Source organism: Dipodomys merriami, unplaced genomic scaffold, assembly GCF_024711535.1.
Source record: "Dipodomys merriami isolate MVZ:Mamm:240054 unplaced genomic scaffold, mDipMer1.0.p SCAF_4, whole genome shotgun sequence".
NCBI classification, from domain to species: Eukaryota; Metazoa; Chordata; class Mammalia; order Rodentia; family Heteromyidae; genus Dipodomys; species Dipodomys merriami.
In genome coordinates, this window is record NW_027205603.1 from 28,509,694 (window position 1) to 28,526,517 (window position 16,824).

General features: G+C 38.2%; 1 protein-coding gene across 5 annotated transcripts in view; it reads right to left on the reverse strand.

Moving 5' to 3' along the window:
• The window catches only part of Atp6v1h (ATPase H+ transporting V1 subunit H), a 96,853-nt gene that overhangs the window by 762 nt on the left and 79,267 nt on the right, over positions 1–16,824 (reverse strand). The window lies entirely within an intron of this gene.

Genomic DNA, 16,824 nt, shown 5'->3' on the forward strand with positions numbered 1-16,824 from the left:
GGCACATGGAAGTTAGGGTCAGTTGGCCTTGGTGCTTCCATCCTGAGGTCCCTGACCAGTATTTTGCTTGGTATTAGCTACAAGCAGCAGCAAAAACACCCCATTATACATGATACTCCCCGACCCCAGCTTTGACCCTGCTAGCCTAACAACTTAGTCTGACCACAAGCAACACATAGCCTAACCTCAAGCTAGTTAAATCTCTAACAATCCTGCTTCAGGCTAGACCCCAACCCTCTTCCCTTCACCCATCAATACACAGCCCCTCCAATATACCTTTCCAGTAACACACTTGCCCTCCCCTATAAAACTCTGCAGTCTGTAAGTAGTTGGGAGACTCAAACATTGCTCTGGAGACCCCCTCCTGAATAAGCCAGTGCAGGTGTTGAGCCAATTCTTTGCTTACCTTATGCAAGTTTTGAGTCTAACAGAAATAAGTATCTGATCATAACATCAGGCATCATATCACAGATAAGAACTATTGTTTTGGACACTGGCTATGTAATGGGACAGCCCAAAGTTCACACAAGGACAGTGGTAATGGATCTATGACACTCTCAGGGCTGAGAAGCAGATTCTCTTTTTATCCATAGGGCCTTGGTGCTTAGAAGGGTAGTCTCCAATGGTAGCCTCTTTAGATCACACTTTACTTCAAAAGACAAATTGAACATACGCCCCCCCAAATAGACTTAACTCTAAGTCACAGACAGGACCACCACTAACTTCAGGCCCAAGATGATCTTTTCTCTACTTTCCCATTAAGGATTCACTCAAATACTTTTTAGAACCAACTAATGAGGACAAGAAAATTAATGAGAAGTACAAGTTGTCATGTCGAAAACGAACTTTACAACTTTGGTGCGGGGGGGGGGGAGTGAAGGGGGGTGGAGGGGATTGGGTGGGGGGGCAGGGAAGGGATGTGAAGGGTAAACAAAGGAGGAGGCTGCAATGCTTGATAAGAAATGTACTCATAAAAGCCGGGCGCTGGTGGCTCACGCCTGTAATCCTAGCTACTCAGGAGGCTGAGATCTGAGGATCGCGGTTCAAAGCCAGCCGGGGCAGGAAAGACCGTGAGACTCCTATCTCCAATAAACCACCAGAAAACCAGAAGTGGCACTGTAGCTCAAGTGGTAGAGCGCTCGCCTTGAGCTGAAGAGCTGAGGGACAGCGCCCAGGCCCAGAGTTCAAGCCCCACGACTGACAAAAAAAAAAAAAGAAATGTACTCATTATTTTGCCCATGTAATTGTAATCTCTCTGTACAGTATGTTCACAAAAAATAAAAATTAAAATTAAAAAAAAGAATAGAAATAGCTGGGCGCCAGTGGCTCACGCCTATAATCCTAGCTACTCAGGAGGCTAAGATCTGAGGATCATGGTTCAAAGCCAGCCGTGAGACTCTTATCTCCAATAAAGCACCAAAAACTGGAAGTGGCGCTGTGGCTTAAGCAGTAGAGAGCTTACCTTGAGCTGAAGAGTGCAGGGACAGCACCTAAGCCCAGAGTTCAAGCCCCACGACCAACCAAAAAAAAAAAAAAAAAAGAATAGAAATAGAATATGGAATAGAAACTGGCTTTACATTCTAGAAACTTCACATCACAATGGTGCTGTGTGCAGAGGTCACAGTGCTCCCTTAGGGGCTAAAGAAGGGACGCATGCTGAAAATTCATGGTTGGGAGGCAGAGCATCAGGCCCAGGGCCAGAGCCATCTCCTCACCCAATCAACTGGTCACTCAGCCTCTCCCTTGTTAGAGTACCTCCAGGAAGCAGCCTTTGGGTGTTTGCACCATCACTGGCAAATGCCACCCTGCCTTCCTCCTCAAAGGCACAGAAAGGGGATAGGGATCTGCATGCTGCACCCATCTCATACTCTGCTATGCTGTCAAAACTCGTCCAGAGGAGCAGAGACTGAAACAAGCTGAAAGAAGAAGGAAACTCTGGCAATAATCAAGGGAAGGAATATCACATTGTAGTAAAATGCACAGAAGAAGGGAATACACGAGCTAGCTGGGTGTGAGGTATAGGGCATTCCTCCTACAGGCTGAGGACACTGAACCATGAATTTTAATGTTGAGACTGACACATCACCAAATTGTTTTCTGTCTTTTCTATCCGAACAGGAAAGTTCTTACAACTGACGCATTAAGTTTAGGTGTTTTAAATGTTAAAGTGTAGACTATTTTTGTGTTACAGGAACCATCCTGAACAATTTAGACAAAGAAAATCTGATTTCCAACAAAAATAGATATATCTATTTTATGTGAGGACCAAAAGAAAAGCTAGCCTGTCGATTTTATTAGACAAAACCACAGACGTTCATGATCACTATGAATGCTGCTACTCTAGGAAGGCCTGCAACTACAAAACATCTATTTGTTTTGTGGTCTTGGGTATGGGATGGAGGGGGAGTGTTAAATGTTTATTACCAAGTTTCAGATAGACAGACAGACAGATAGTACTACTAAGGACTTTGACCTGAAATTAGACAGTCTTCATCACTGTATTTATTATGGCATGAGACTTGTTAAAATACCAGAGGGATCAGAATCACACTCAAGTGAAAGAAAACTGTGCTGCCTAATCTATATTCTTTGGGGGAAATTGGATCCTCTGAACATGAGGTCAACTGCAGTTTTCTCAAGACTCAGAGACCCAGCTCAACTCTCAACTCCTCTGTGGCTCCAGACCCAGGGAACCTGGGAAACACAAAATGGCCACTACCATTCTGTCTTTTATCACAAGCTATCACGGAAACTTTATCCATGTGTAGTGCTATGTCATCCTTCATCTTGATAGAGCCTGTGAGGTATGGGTTGCTTTTATTTCACAAGGGAAGAACCAGAGCCTAAGAAAGTGGCAGTAACTTCCCATGGCCTGGCCAGGGCTCTCATCCCATTTCTCTTGAGTGTGGATACAGGCCTCCCATAAGATCCAGTGAAGTATTTGTTCCTATTTTACAGATTAGAAAACAGAGGTATTGACTAATTTCTTCAGGTCCAAATTACATTATTGTCAGTCAAAGTAAAAAGCTAATGGATCTCGCTTCAAAAGCTTTCAGTGCATCTATAATAAAGTACAAAAGGTGTTTCAAGTGAATTACTCTTTCTATATATGAAGATCAAAACAAAAACTTAACTTGTAATTTACTCAAGAGGGCTGTTTCTATCTGTAGTTGGGAGTTGACATTAAATCTCCTCTACTGCCTAAGAAGAAATCTTTTTTTGGAGGGGGGGGGGTCTGGTCGGGGGCGCTGTCCCTCAGCTCTTCAACTCAAGGCTAGCGCTCTACCACTTGAGCCACAGCGCCACTTCCAGCTTTTTTCTTTTTGCTTATGTGGTGCTAAGTAATCGAACCCAGGGCCTCATGCATGCAAGGCAAGCGCTCTACCACTGAGCCACCTTCCCAGCCCCAGAAGAAATCTTTATGAAGTACAATACTCTTCATGTATTAGTAAAATCTCTGGGACCCCAACATCTCTGCAACTGAAATAAAGAGGCAATCTGAAGACTCACTCCCTGTTTTAAAAATCCAAGAACATGAGCACCAATGGCTTATGCCTGTAATCTTAGCTATTCAGGAGGCAGTTCAAAGGATCAAAGCCAGCCTGGACAGGAAAGTCTATTAAGACTTATCTCTGATTAAGTACCAAAACAACAGAAGCAGAGCAGTGACTCAAGTGGTAGAGCACTAGCTTTGAACAAAAAAGTTCAGAGACAATGTCTAGACCTTGAGTTCAATCCCCAGGACACACACACGCACACACACACACACACACACACACACACACACACAAAATCCAAGCAAACAACATACAAAAGGGATTATTATGCTATAGCAGAATATCCATCTCATCACAAAATATTCAGAATTGCTCTCCAGTTCCAATAGGGCCCCTTCAGACAGCTACAACTGGACAGAGGTACTGTGAATATTAACGTTTCTGTTCTCTGAGAAGCAAGACCTAGGAGCAGGCATCTGGGCTACCTTAGCCCTTGGAACAACAGAGGGGTTTCACTGTATTATAATTAGTGCTGCACTTTCACATATGCAAACATGTTTGCATATACTTGAGGCAAACCTTTTTCCTTTAAAACTAGAGTTGAAGACACTGACTCACAGTACTCAAAAACTAACCCTAGCCATACAATGAGAAACACATTGCAACTTTAGCATTACAATTTAGGGTGAGGAATAAGTAAGTTCTAACTTACAAATCAATGAAAACTACAAAGTCCCCATTTTCTTTCCTACTTTGTTTACCAAGCTCTATAGAAAACCACTATTAACATCATTTTTGAATTGTTTTCTCTGGTCTTCTTTCAGTGCAAAAATTTTCCAAAACCAATTAATACCTAGAATATTAATACCTAGAATATATATCCCACTTTTTATCACAATGGTAATTAAAATTATAATACTCATAATTATCTGATACTTGTCAACCCAACTTACTCTGTTTGGGGAAACAAGTTGGTATAGTATAAACAACTTATTTTATAAGCCATGAACTTTATAGTTGTTGAGAATAAAGGCTTGTATTGATTAAAGAGGAAAAATAAATTGCAAAATTTTTGTATAGTCTTATCTTAATGGTAATTCACTATAGTTTAATTGTAAATTGAGTCCTTCAACATTTATTATTATTTTAGTAATCACAAACAATATAAGTTTTGCTTATATTTTGAGTTAACAAACTTTGGTTTTCCTATGTAGCAACAGAACCACGTACAAACACAAATTCTCAAAGTCAGTACTATTTAAACTGCTTCCCCCAAATTTTTAAGTCTTAGCCTAGAGAAAGTGGATTTGTACTGGTACTAGGCCTTGAACTCAGGCCCTGGATACTATCTCAGCCTTTTTGCCCAAAATTGATGTTCTACCATCTGGACAATAGCTCACTTGCAAGTACTTACTGGTTAATTGGAGATGAAATCTCATGAACTTTCCTGCCTGGACTCAGCCTCTTGAGTGGCTAGGCTTATAGGCATTAGCCACCAGCACTTGGCTAGAAAAGTGGTACTGACCATCACAACAACTACAATGTTTTATTGCCTTCTCCTTAACTAAGCATTGTACTAACTGCAGTTTTTTTTTCTTTTTTTTTTTTTTTTGAGACATAGCCTCACCATTTATGAGAAAGAGTTTGAACCCCAGATTCTCCCAAGTGGCTAGGATTATAAGCATATACCACCACACTGGGAAGAATACACATTTTTGTTACTCTTCATAACATCCATAAAAGACAGAAATACCCTACTTTTATAGATAGGAAACTACATACTAACAATGATAACTGACATGCAATAAGGTTAGGATAACTAGTTAATGGTAAGAAAAGTACTTTTTACCCAATTCTGTCTGATTTTAAAACTTACAATGACTAGAAAATACTGTGTCATAGTACATTATTCTGCTTCTTTAATATCTTACATATTATATATCTTACACATTATATATTACTATATGAGAATAGACAGCTTTGGAATCAGTGTAAATCTCTATTTTCTGGAATACATTTTCATAATCACTAGCTGCTTCATTTTCAGTCAGCATCTAAATTCAAAGCATAACAGATTAGCAGAATCACTAACAAGGTGTGCTGTACAATTTAAAAAAACAAGTCAGTGATTCTAATCCTAGGCTAGTTATGGCAAGTTTTAATCTCTAGTAATCATAAAACAAAATATGCATTTTGAAAACAATTATATTAAACTGTATTCCACAATAGCCACAAGAGGATTTGGAATGTTCTTACCATATTCACAATGTCTATGGTGATCATTACAAATTATACACATGAACCAAAAGATCACATTATAGCCTATATATGTAGCTTCATACAAATTAAAAATAAAGTAGCTATTCAGGATGTATAGGATCTTAGTTCAAGGCCAACCCAGGTAAAAAGTTAGCAATATTTATGCCTTAACAAATACTCTAGGTACGGTGGCATACTTCTATGAAAACAGCTATATGGGAGTCTGTAAGTAGGAGGATAATGGTCTTCAGCTATCGAAGGCAAAAAAACTAAGACTTTTCCTTAAAAAAAAAAAAAAAAACTAGCCAAGAGCATGGCTTATGTGGCAAAACACCTGCCTTGCAAGCATGAGGCAGTGAGTCCAAACACAATACTTCCATTCATAAATAAATATATACACAAATAAATACATAAATGAAATGAGAAAGCAAAAATGAATTGCAACAAAAGAAGCATGCAAATTTTAATAACTATGTACTTTTTGTAAGTATTCTAGTTATCAAATCATGTGTGTGTGTGTGCATACATGCACTTGTACTAGTACAGAGCTTGAACTCAGGGCCTGGGCACTGTCTCTTTTTTTTTTGCTTATGTTTTTTTTTTTTTTTTCTGGTGGTTAATTGGAGATAAGAGTCTCAAAGACTTTCTGCTAGACCTGGCTTTGAACTACAATCCTCGTATGTCAGCCTCTTGAGTAGCTAGGATTATAGGCATAAGCCATTAGTACTCAGCTCAAATCGTTTTCAACTAGTTGTAAGATCTAAATATATCTAGCCAAATCCTGAGTTTCTTCAGTTCTGATATATGTTTATCAGGAGTCTCTATTTAAACCTACCCCCTTTGCTACTAGGTCAGTAATACCTCACAAAATGTCCTCATTTTTCATCCATATGATGATGATGTAATATGTTCGGCCATTGAAAATAGCAGAGTTGGCAGGAAGCCCCCTTCTCCTTTTAAAGATGCTGGTTCCTGATCAGCAAGGAGCAAAAAGACCACAGCACCATTCACAGCACATCCTTTACTGATCACCTCACATACAAACCCAGTTACGCAACGTGATAATGGTTGTGGGGGAAAGATATATTATGTTGTTATAATGACATCTAAAAACTAACCATAGTAAGTAAGCAGAGTCACATTTAAGATATATTACAGACTCCTTTTTCTTGAATTCTATTTAGAATGTAAGAACAGAAGCACAAGAGGATAAAAAAAAATTTACATGCTCTGGTATTCAGGTGCCTAGAATAAACTAAGATATTAATGCATATTCTATGAGAAGTATTTGTAAGTGAGGAGAGGGTGAATCAGAGGTCAAAGTGCTTATCTGGCAGTCAAGTGCCCCTAAGTTCTATCTCCAGCACCGGAACAACAAAAGAAGTTGAATAATTCCTAGAGGGTAATTAAATCCTGAAAAAGGAAGCATCCTTTTCCTAGAAATATACTGACATATCAAAAGAAACAAAGATGTCAGCAGTTACCCCTACCAACTAACTCTTCCACAATCTAACAGTACATTATAGCCGAATTGCTTATACATAATGTAAAATCATCTTTGGAATCTGTTTCTAAAAAAACAAGACAACTTAACTCTACATTGAAGAGTCCATATTTAGTAGTCTGCTATATTTACTTATTCAATAAGTACTAGAGTTTGAACTCGGGGCCTTGTGCTTCCTAACAAGTACTCTATCGTATCCCTATAGTCCTTTTGCCTTAGTTTTGGGGGGGTTTTCTTCCAGACAAAGGTCTCCTGGTTTTGCTTAGGGCTGATCTCAGGCTGAGATCCTCCTAATTAACTAGCAAGGCTTATTCTTTGAGATAAGAGCCTTATTAACATTTCTGTTTAGGCTGACTATGATCTATCTGGGATTGTAGGAATATACTACTATATTCCAGCTGGAAACTGGTAGAACGGGAATTAAATCAGCTTTGCAATTAAGCTTAAGAGATCTCCCAGCATGCCAAACTGTTCTTTAGGGAGCCATTTCTCCATGAGATACTCAAAAACTAAGATAAAATATGAGGCCTGGTGGTGATCTGTTCATGAATTATAATCACTTGCAGTGAGTTTCAGAGCTATGTAAAGAAATAATGATGATGTAACTTTGGAACTCTACATACAAGGCAAGAAGAGGTTTTGGTACTTTGGATTTTGTTTGGTAACTCATAATACCAAGTATAAACCTGGAAAACTGCTGGCTTCTTCAATTTTATTTATGTCTCCCATCCCCATCCAAGCAGTGTCCAGGTCTTATAAAAGCTGTCTCCTCAGTACACGTTTACCTAGTTGACATATACTAATCTATGGCTTGGGTGGAGCTGCAGCCTTCTTACTCATGCTTTCCTTCAGTCTTACTGCAATCCAACGGCCACCACTCTCTCTAAAATGGCCTTCCTAAAATGGTACAGTTGAACTTTTTACTATCCCATGGTTGTTTTCCATTGCCTTCAGGCCAGGCTGTGTTAAGAGCTATTACTTGATTTAAATGGTCATAACTCACATTCCATCTGCTCCTAAAAAGATACAGAAAGGTACTTAGCTGAGGGGAGTCTGTCAGAGTTTGTCTTCCCTAGCAGCCATTTACTTACCAGAGGTCACTCACTTGCCTTTTCAGTGGTAACAGAATGATCATCCTAAGCTAAAGTTACATGGGAAATGGGGTAAATGGCCTCTTTTTCATCAACAAAGAGCCAGCAATAGCAGGCAGTGATTAAATGAAGCTAAAGGAAGAGAAGACCAGGTAATCAACCTACTGTGGCCAACCCATTAGTCTCCATTAGTCCTCAGCATTGGGAAAGGAGCTTCTGATTGCTGGGCAAGACCTACACAGCCAGCTGCCTATACAAAAGCCAGAGTGAGGGAGGAACAAAAGAACAGAAGGGACAAAACAAAAAAATCAATCACACAGCCAACTGCAGACATGGTAGCTGCAATGGAGATAACAAAGGTAAGGACATAGGGATGGGAGAGGGGTCATAAAGACAGTAAGCTCTAGACAGACAATGAAAACAGGAGGAAGAGGGAAGGAGGAATGAACTTTGCTTTCTGCATGCAAAGTAAAGCCTAGAAAATGCCTTGTTAGGAAGAACCTATATAAAGGGCAGAGTTCAATCAACTGTATGCCTGCTAAGTCCCAAGTTTGGCTTACCGAGGAGCATGATGGACTGACAGCAAAGTTCAAATTTGGGATTAAATAGACCTAGGTTCTAACCTACTCTTATAACTAGGAGAACATGGGCAATTACTTAGACAGTCTTACATCCAAGACTTCTTATCCATAGTAACATCTATCATGAAGAAATAATTGTGTGAAGATAAATAGTGCATGTCTTTGATTAGTGTCTCTTTGGTGCCTGGCTTATGTTAAATCTCGTCTTTCCTGTAGTGTGGAATAGCAATGTCTCTATGTGGCCATCTGCTATCTGTAAACACATGGTAACTGATTTTTAAAAAAAAACTGGAGAATAGTTGAACATGCTCAAAGAATTATAGTGCTTCCTACTCACTACCTGGTTCCATTCACAGCCCTTGAATTACAAGTAACCCTCAAAGTACATGTTTAGAACACAATATATTAAATGTTCAACCATGAGAAAAACATTCAGCATGAACTGGACACTTTTTGCCTACACTGGCCTCAAACCATAAGTCTCCTACCTATGTCTCCTATGCACCTAAAATTACAGACATACGCTACACCATGTCCAGCTTATTGGTTCATCTGCTAAGGGGCAAAGGGGTCTCACAAATTTTTTGCCTGGGCTGGTCTTGTACACAATTCTCTCTCTTCCTCCTGAATGGCTAGGATTACAGGCATGTGTCCCATGCCCACCTTAAAATCTCATTCTTCTTAAGACAAAAACAAACAAGTGCAGATATATCTGATTTTAAATGCACAAATACACTAAAGATATCTTAGAAAAGAAGAATATAGGTAGGTGCTGGTGGCTTATGCCTGTACTCCAACTACTCAGGAGACTGAGACCTGATGATCATGGTTCAAAGCCAGTGTGAGACTCTTATTTCCACTGAACTACCAAAAAGCTGGAAGTGGAACAGTGGCTCAAGTGGTAGAGTAATAGCTTAAGCAAAAAGCTCAGAGACAGCATCTAGACCCTGAGTTCATGCCCCAGGACCAGAAAAACAAAGTTTGTGTATTTGCCTACACATACATACAAACAGGCCACAAGAACTTCTTATACAGACTAAACAAAACTGAACAAGTGAATATGCTAAATATGCTAAAATTTATTTTCTTAAAATTGTATTTATATAACCAGGCACTGGTGGCTCAAACCTATAATCCTAGCTACACAAGAGGCTGAGATTTGAGGTTACCAGTTCAAAGCCATCCAGGGCAAGAAAGCCCATGAGACTTTTAACTCCAACTAACTACCAAAAAAGCCAGAAGTTGTGCTATGGCTCAAGTGGTAGCTCAAGGAAGTAGCACAAAAACTCAGGGACAGTACCCAGGGCCTGAGTTCAAGCCCGCGTATGCATGAGCGCGCATGCGAGCACGCACGTGTGCACACATATACACACACACTGTATTCATTCTTGGTATCTCAAATAAAATCTCTGATACTAACTTGTGCTAAAAAAGCTTGATTATGAGAAAATTCTCTAATAGTGACATTATGTTTATCATAAGAAACACCTTATAAGAGATTAAATGTGCCATATCCAGAAATCATAACTGAGATTAGAAGTTGATATTAAGCTACAGCTTTCTCAAGATAACTACCTAAAGTAAATAAAGGAACAATTTTATCTTATTTCCATTCCTCCTTTCCTTCTAGTATCTAGTACTTTTCACTAGGCACTGAAAGAAAGAAGATATAGAAATAATAGAACTTCACTGGCATCCAAAAGCAGGGCTCTGGAATGCCAAGTGCCTGGTTATGTTTGCATCCTGCTCAGTCTCCCAATTCTGATTCTTTACTAAACCATTACATTATTTACACATAAGATTCAGTTTTCTATGCACTGACCAATATGGATTTCTGACTCAAAAGGTATTATACCTAAAAAAAAAAAAAAGATACTTTGCAGCCTTTACAGCAATAATAGACTCAGATAGAAACATCAATGAGATACATGCAGTAGCCCATGCCTATAATCCCGCTACTCAAGAGGAGATATGAAAATCACAATTTGAGGCCAGTTTGGGCAAAAAGTTAATCAAATGCTATCTCAAAGAATAAGCCAGTCATCATAGCAGATACTGTACCCTCAGCATAGGAGGCAATATTAGGAGGACACAGGCTAACCAAGGCAAAAAATGCAAGCCTCTGAAAAATAGCTAAAGCAAAAGCCTGGAGGCATGGCACAACTGGTATCACTCCAGCCTAGAAAGCATGAGCACTGACTTCAAATCCCCTTAAAACCACTAAATAAATGAACAGAGGAAAAGAAAAAGGATGGAAGGAAGGAAGGAAGGAAGGAAGGAAGGAAGGAAGGAAGGAAGGAAGGAAGGAAGGAAGGAAGGAAGGAAGGAAGGGGGAAGGGGAAAAAACAAAAACCTACAGTAAATGCTAACAAGTTGGGGGACAATCTGTTGGAAAATAGTTTTTACAGTCTCACAGCATCTCTCCAAAGATTGCTTACTCACTACAAAGGGAAAATAAATTAATGACAGTGGCAGATCTAACAAAAACTACTGTAACCACTGATCAAAGTTAATATCACCTAAACATGACAAACTCACTGAGTGGCTTCCTAGTGGCCAGATGGAGAAGGATACCACATCCCACCTGAGAGTTTCTACCAAAAAGTGCATAGGCTGAATCTACTTACGAGGAAACATCGGATGAACCACATTGAGAAACTAAAGAATTGTTCTGTTCAACAAAAAAAAGTCCAAAGAGAGAAATGGCAACAAAATGCAGTACTTTCCTGGCTTGAAGAAAAACATTTTGCTATCAGTATATATGGCAAACAGCCAAATTTGAGTTTGAGCTGTATGTTGAACCATTGTGCCACTTAAGGAAGCCACTATATTTAAGGCTGAAGGTCATACTATCGCTTGAAAATAGTTCAGAAAGACAGGGAGGGGGAAGAGAGAGAAAGAGACAGAGAGACAGAGAGACATAGAGAGAAAGAGAGAAAGAGAGAGAGAGAGAGAGAGAGAGAGAGAGAGAGAGAGAGAGAGAGAGAGAGAGAGAGAGCATGAGTGAAAGAGAGCACTCATAAATATGGTAAAAATATCTACAAGTGGCGAATCTAGTAACAGGCAGTTTGCTATACTATTCCTGCAGCTGTCCAGCAGGTGAAATTCTACTTCTTATTTCTCTGCATTGGCATGTACTTAATTCTCTAATAAGTATATATCATTGCAAGTTACTAATTACAAAGCTAAAAGTAAATACTCCCTCAATCCCCTTAACTGAGAAAAAACAGTATGAATAGATAGAGCATTATTCAAACTGAACACTAAAATGTTTTCTCCTAAGATGTTTCTACAGCATTTTTTTAAGGTAGGAAAACTGACATCCAAGAGGCTGTGTTTCAAGTACCTGCTAGTCTCCGGCCTTACTAAAATCCTTGAAGAAAACAAGACATGACAAGCAGAGCTTTTAACAATACATGAAGTGCAGGAAAATGATGACACCATTTTTCTGTTTTGATTTCTTGCAGTGCTGGAAATAGATGGAATCTAGAGGCTTGTTGATGGTAGGCATTCTTTACAGATTTTTCAAATCTCTGATCAAGAATATGAAAGGTGGCCAGGCACCAGTGGCTCACATCTGTAATAGCTGTTCAGGAGGCTGAGATCTGAAAATGGTGGTTTGAAGCCAGCCTGGCAGGAAAGTCCATGAGACTCTTATCTCCAATTAAGCAACAAAAAGTTGAAGTGGATCTGTGGCTCAAATGTAGAGCACTAGCAAAAAAGCTCAGGGACAATGCCCAGGCCCTGAGTTCAAGGAAAGAATGTGAAGGATCTGCTTGTCAAAGCCCAACTGTACTGCATCCACAGATCATGTGATCCTATTCCTTAGTCATGTGGACCTATGTAAATCTGAACTCAAAATTATATTTAATTAAAAAAAACTTGTTTCCCTATGAAGATCTTTTTGAAGTTCAGAAAATAAAATAAATTTCTTCACCTTCTTTATTATCAAAATGTCCATTATCTATTTCGATTATACAAGCTGGCACTTTGCAACAACCTAAAGTTTATGCTATCCTGGCATTGCCAATTCAGTTGTAATTATTAACACACAATGTACAACCTCATGAAACAACTATTATCAAAGCAGAAGAAATCTTAGACTGAGAGTCTGAGATCTGAATATGAGACAACATCTTAGAATTCTGTAGGCCACTTGGAATTTATATGAATGCACATATATATATATATATATATATATATATATATGAACCTATATACATATTTATTCTGCAGTGCTGAGAGTTGAATCTAGGATCACATATAAGTTAGGCACTTTGTCACTAGTTACATTCCCAGCCTAATATTTATTATAAATAGTTATATATCAATATTTTTATATATTGTTATTGTAAAGGCATTACATTTTAATGAGTACATTTCCTTTTTAACAGTGTCACCCCTTCCCTTGCTCTCTCCCAGTTTTTCCCCCACAAGTTGTATAGTTCATTTTCAATATGGTGTATAGTGAGTACCACTGCTGCATTTGCTCACCCTGTGCCCCACCATCACCTGTCTAAAAACACATAAACTTACAAACAAAACAAAAGGTACAGAAAACAAAAACAGCAACTATGAAACAAAATCCCCTTGTTTCCATTTCTTGGAGTTCATTTTGATAAAGATTATTTTATATGATCATATGCACATAGTTTTTAAACCTTTGTGATCTTCTAAGAATATTCTCCTTTGGTCTTACTGTGTGAATGTCTCAAGACCTGTGTAATTTATCATGCCCAAGTGTATTTTTTGTCTTTTAGCATCCAATGGGCTTACTTGTAGATTTATGGGCACATTCTAGTTACCACAAAAGAGGGAAACCCCAGAACCTATGTTTCTGGCTTACTTCATTTAATATAATTTTTTTCCAAGTCTTTCCGTTTCCTTACAAATGGTCCATTATTATTCTTTCTGAAGGAGTAGAATTCTACTGTGTATGTATAAAACTATATGATACTAAAGACATTTTCAAAGGTTCCTCATATATGATAAGACTAATGTGGAAATTGCAGGCTCCCAAAAAGATATCAAATTTTTAAATACTAATTCTAAAAGATATTTAAATTCAGAATGTTGTGCTTATTAAAAATCATAAGGAAATCTTTTGGTAACATTAGTACTAGTACCAAAAGCTTCAAATACATAACAGCTTCTTTTTCTTCAGTGCATAAATAGCCATTTTAAATACTGTGTTTATAGCTAACACACAGAATAACTAGAATATGTTAAGCTAATATAACCATAATCGAACAAAGCAGTATTATCCATGCCCATGGATATAAAAGATCTAAAGAAGCTAATACTCATAATTTATTCTGCTTGAGACAAGGTTGAAAATGAATCTTGAAATAGAAAACAGAATATTCTACATAAGATCCTCTACCTACAGAATTCAGTGTTTCTTTCAGTGAAGTCCTGAGCTGTCCAAATGCACATATTATTGCTTCTGTATTAGAGGCTGATTACATTTAAAATCATTCTGTAGGAAAAAAATGATGACATTTTATGATGATGAACTATTTAATAAAGTATGAACAGAAGTATGTACAAAAGTTCTCTAGAGTAAATGGTCACTGGTCATATAATTTGCTCAAAGTTATGAGTATAGTAATCTATCACTGGTGAAAAAACAAGGGCTACATCAGAAATGCCATAACGAGTCAGAAAAACTCAGAGGTGCATGCTGTCATGTGGAAGGATTGAGAGTAAAAGACTGGGGTTCCAGGCCCCCTGAGTAGAGGGGCTCCAGGGTGTGGAGCCTTCCTGCCCCCAAATCTATGGTGATTCCATTTCATCCCCAACACTCCCCTCCCCCACTCAGGAATACTTGTAATCAATTATTCTGTGTCAATACAGATGTTAAATGGAAGGGAAAAGAAAAATAGCAATTCTAAGACAACTAAATTCAAGGAAATAACTTTGAACTCAGTCAAGCTATGAAAAAGCATTAAGTACTTTCATATGTTGTATAGCTCTATAATACATGTGACGTAAGTCCAAATCTATCCCTACATAATCATGAAACTTAATATTTAACTTTTTAAAAAGAAAATAAAAATCAAGATACATGGGTTCCCAGTCCCATGATTTCATAAATATGATTTAATTTTAACATGTAATTTTAATTTTACTATATCAAAAATCATAATTCAGTCCAATAAGCCAAAGCCTACAAATTCTCTAGTGTAGGAGATAAAATGTAAACTAAGATGGTGCTGGCAACTTGAAGGCCCAACCTGGAAGCCCAAAGAATCTACTCAGGCTATGCAGAAAAGCTACTGCCACCCAGCAGGCAGAAAGACTTCCATCTATAATTATATTGTAATTATTCATAAATGTCTTACTATATTACAGAGTACTAAAACCTATCAATTATAAACCACTTTATTAAATCAAAACAAATGCGAAATGCTAAGAGAAGGTCAACTATGTTTTCAAGTTTCCACTTGGTGTTAATGTAAGCAGTTTCCAGCGACCTTCATAAAAGCAATGAAATAAATATTTAGAATATCAGTGGCACATTTTAGGTAAACTGTGAGGAAGCACATGAGTACACATACATTGCCCCCCAACACACAATCCCTATTTTAGGTAGATAGAAAGGCAGTCTTTACCAGCATAGTTTAATAAAGATAGCTACGTTTACATAAAGATATGTATCTAATACTCTTATATTTATGGATGTACTTTGCAGAAGATTAACTTCTCATGTGAGATTCTATGTAGTGTCATATTAATCTAACATAGAAATAAATATTACTTAGGTAATTTTCCCTCTCTGGAACAAAAATTATGAAAATGTAAACGCCAAAGAAGATATACAAGGTCAGATCTTCATATGAAGATTCCTTTTTGAGGAAAAGTATAAGATGCTGGATGTAGTGGTACATGCCTATAATCCCAGCAATTAGAGGCTAAAAGAAGAGGATCTTGAGTTCAAGGACATCCTGAACTAAAAGCGAGCTCTTTTACAAAAAAGAGTAAAGCAAAATACTGACACTAAGCACCTCCACTAAATGCAAAGGAGATTTATCGAAATTAAAATATTAAGATTTAAAATAGGTTGGCCCATAATTAGGAAGAGGGAGAAAAAAACGACTACCCTCCTTAAGTCAAGAATAAATAGCACATAAGCTAGTTTCTGTCTTTAAAGACACATACATACATACATATATACATACATACATGCATACAAAATCAAGCATGGAAAATGTACTATGAGACTAAGTCAAGTTTTAAAATCAAGGTAGAAAATCAAATTTTAATCCATTTTCAATGCATGATCAAAAACTCTCAACCATGTATTTTTCTCTACTGGCAAAGAGAAAACGTCAATCTCCTCTTTCATACATCTCTCTCACATATCTCACACATCAGGAATATACATTAAAAAAAAAAAAAAAAAACACCCTAAGCTTGGGACTGGTGGCTCACACCTAAAATCCTAGCTACCCAAGAGGCTGAGATCTAAGGATTGTGGTGCAAAGCTAGCCCAAGCAGAAAAATCTATGAGATTCTTTTTCTTTTTTGGGGGGGAGCGGGGGAGGGGTCCGGTCGTGGGGCCTGAACTCTGGGCCTGGGCGCTGTCCCTTAGCTCTTCAGCTCAACGCTAGCGCTCTACCACTTGAGCCACAGCGCCACTTCCAGCTTTTTTCTTTTTGCTTATGTGGTGCTGAGGAATCGAACCCAGGGCCTCGTGGATGCAAGGCAAGCACTCTACCATTGAGCCACCTTCCCAGCCCATCTATGAGATTCTTATCTACAATCAATCACAAAAAAAACTTCAAGTGGAGCTATGTCTCTGTGGTAGAATGCTAGCCTTGAGCAAAAGAGCTCAGGGACAGCTCCCAGGTCTTGAGTTCAAGCCCCATGACTGACAAAAACAAAAACAA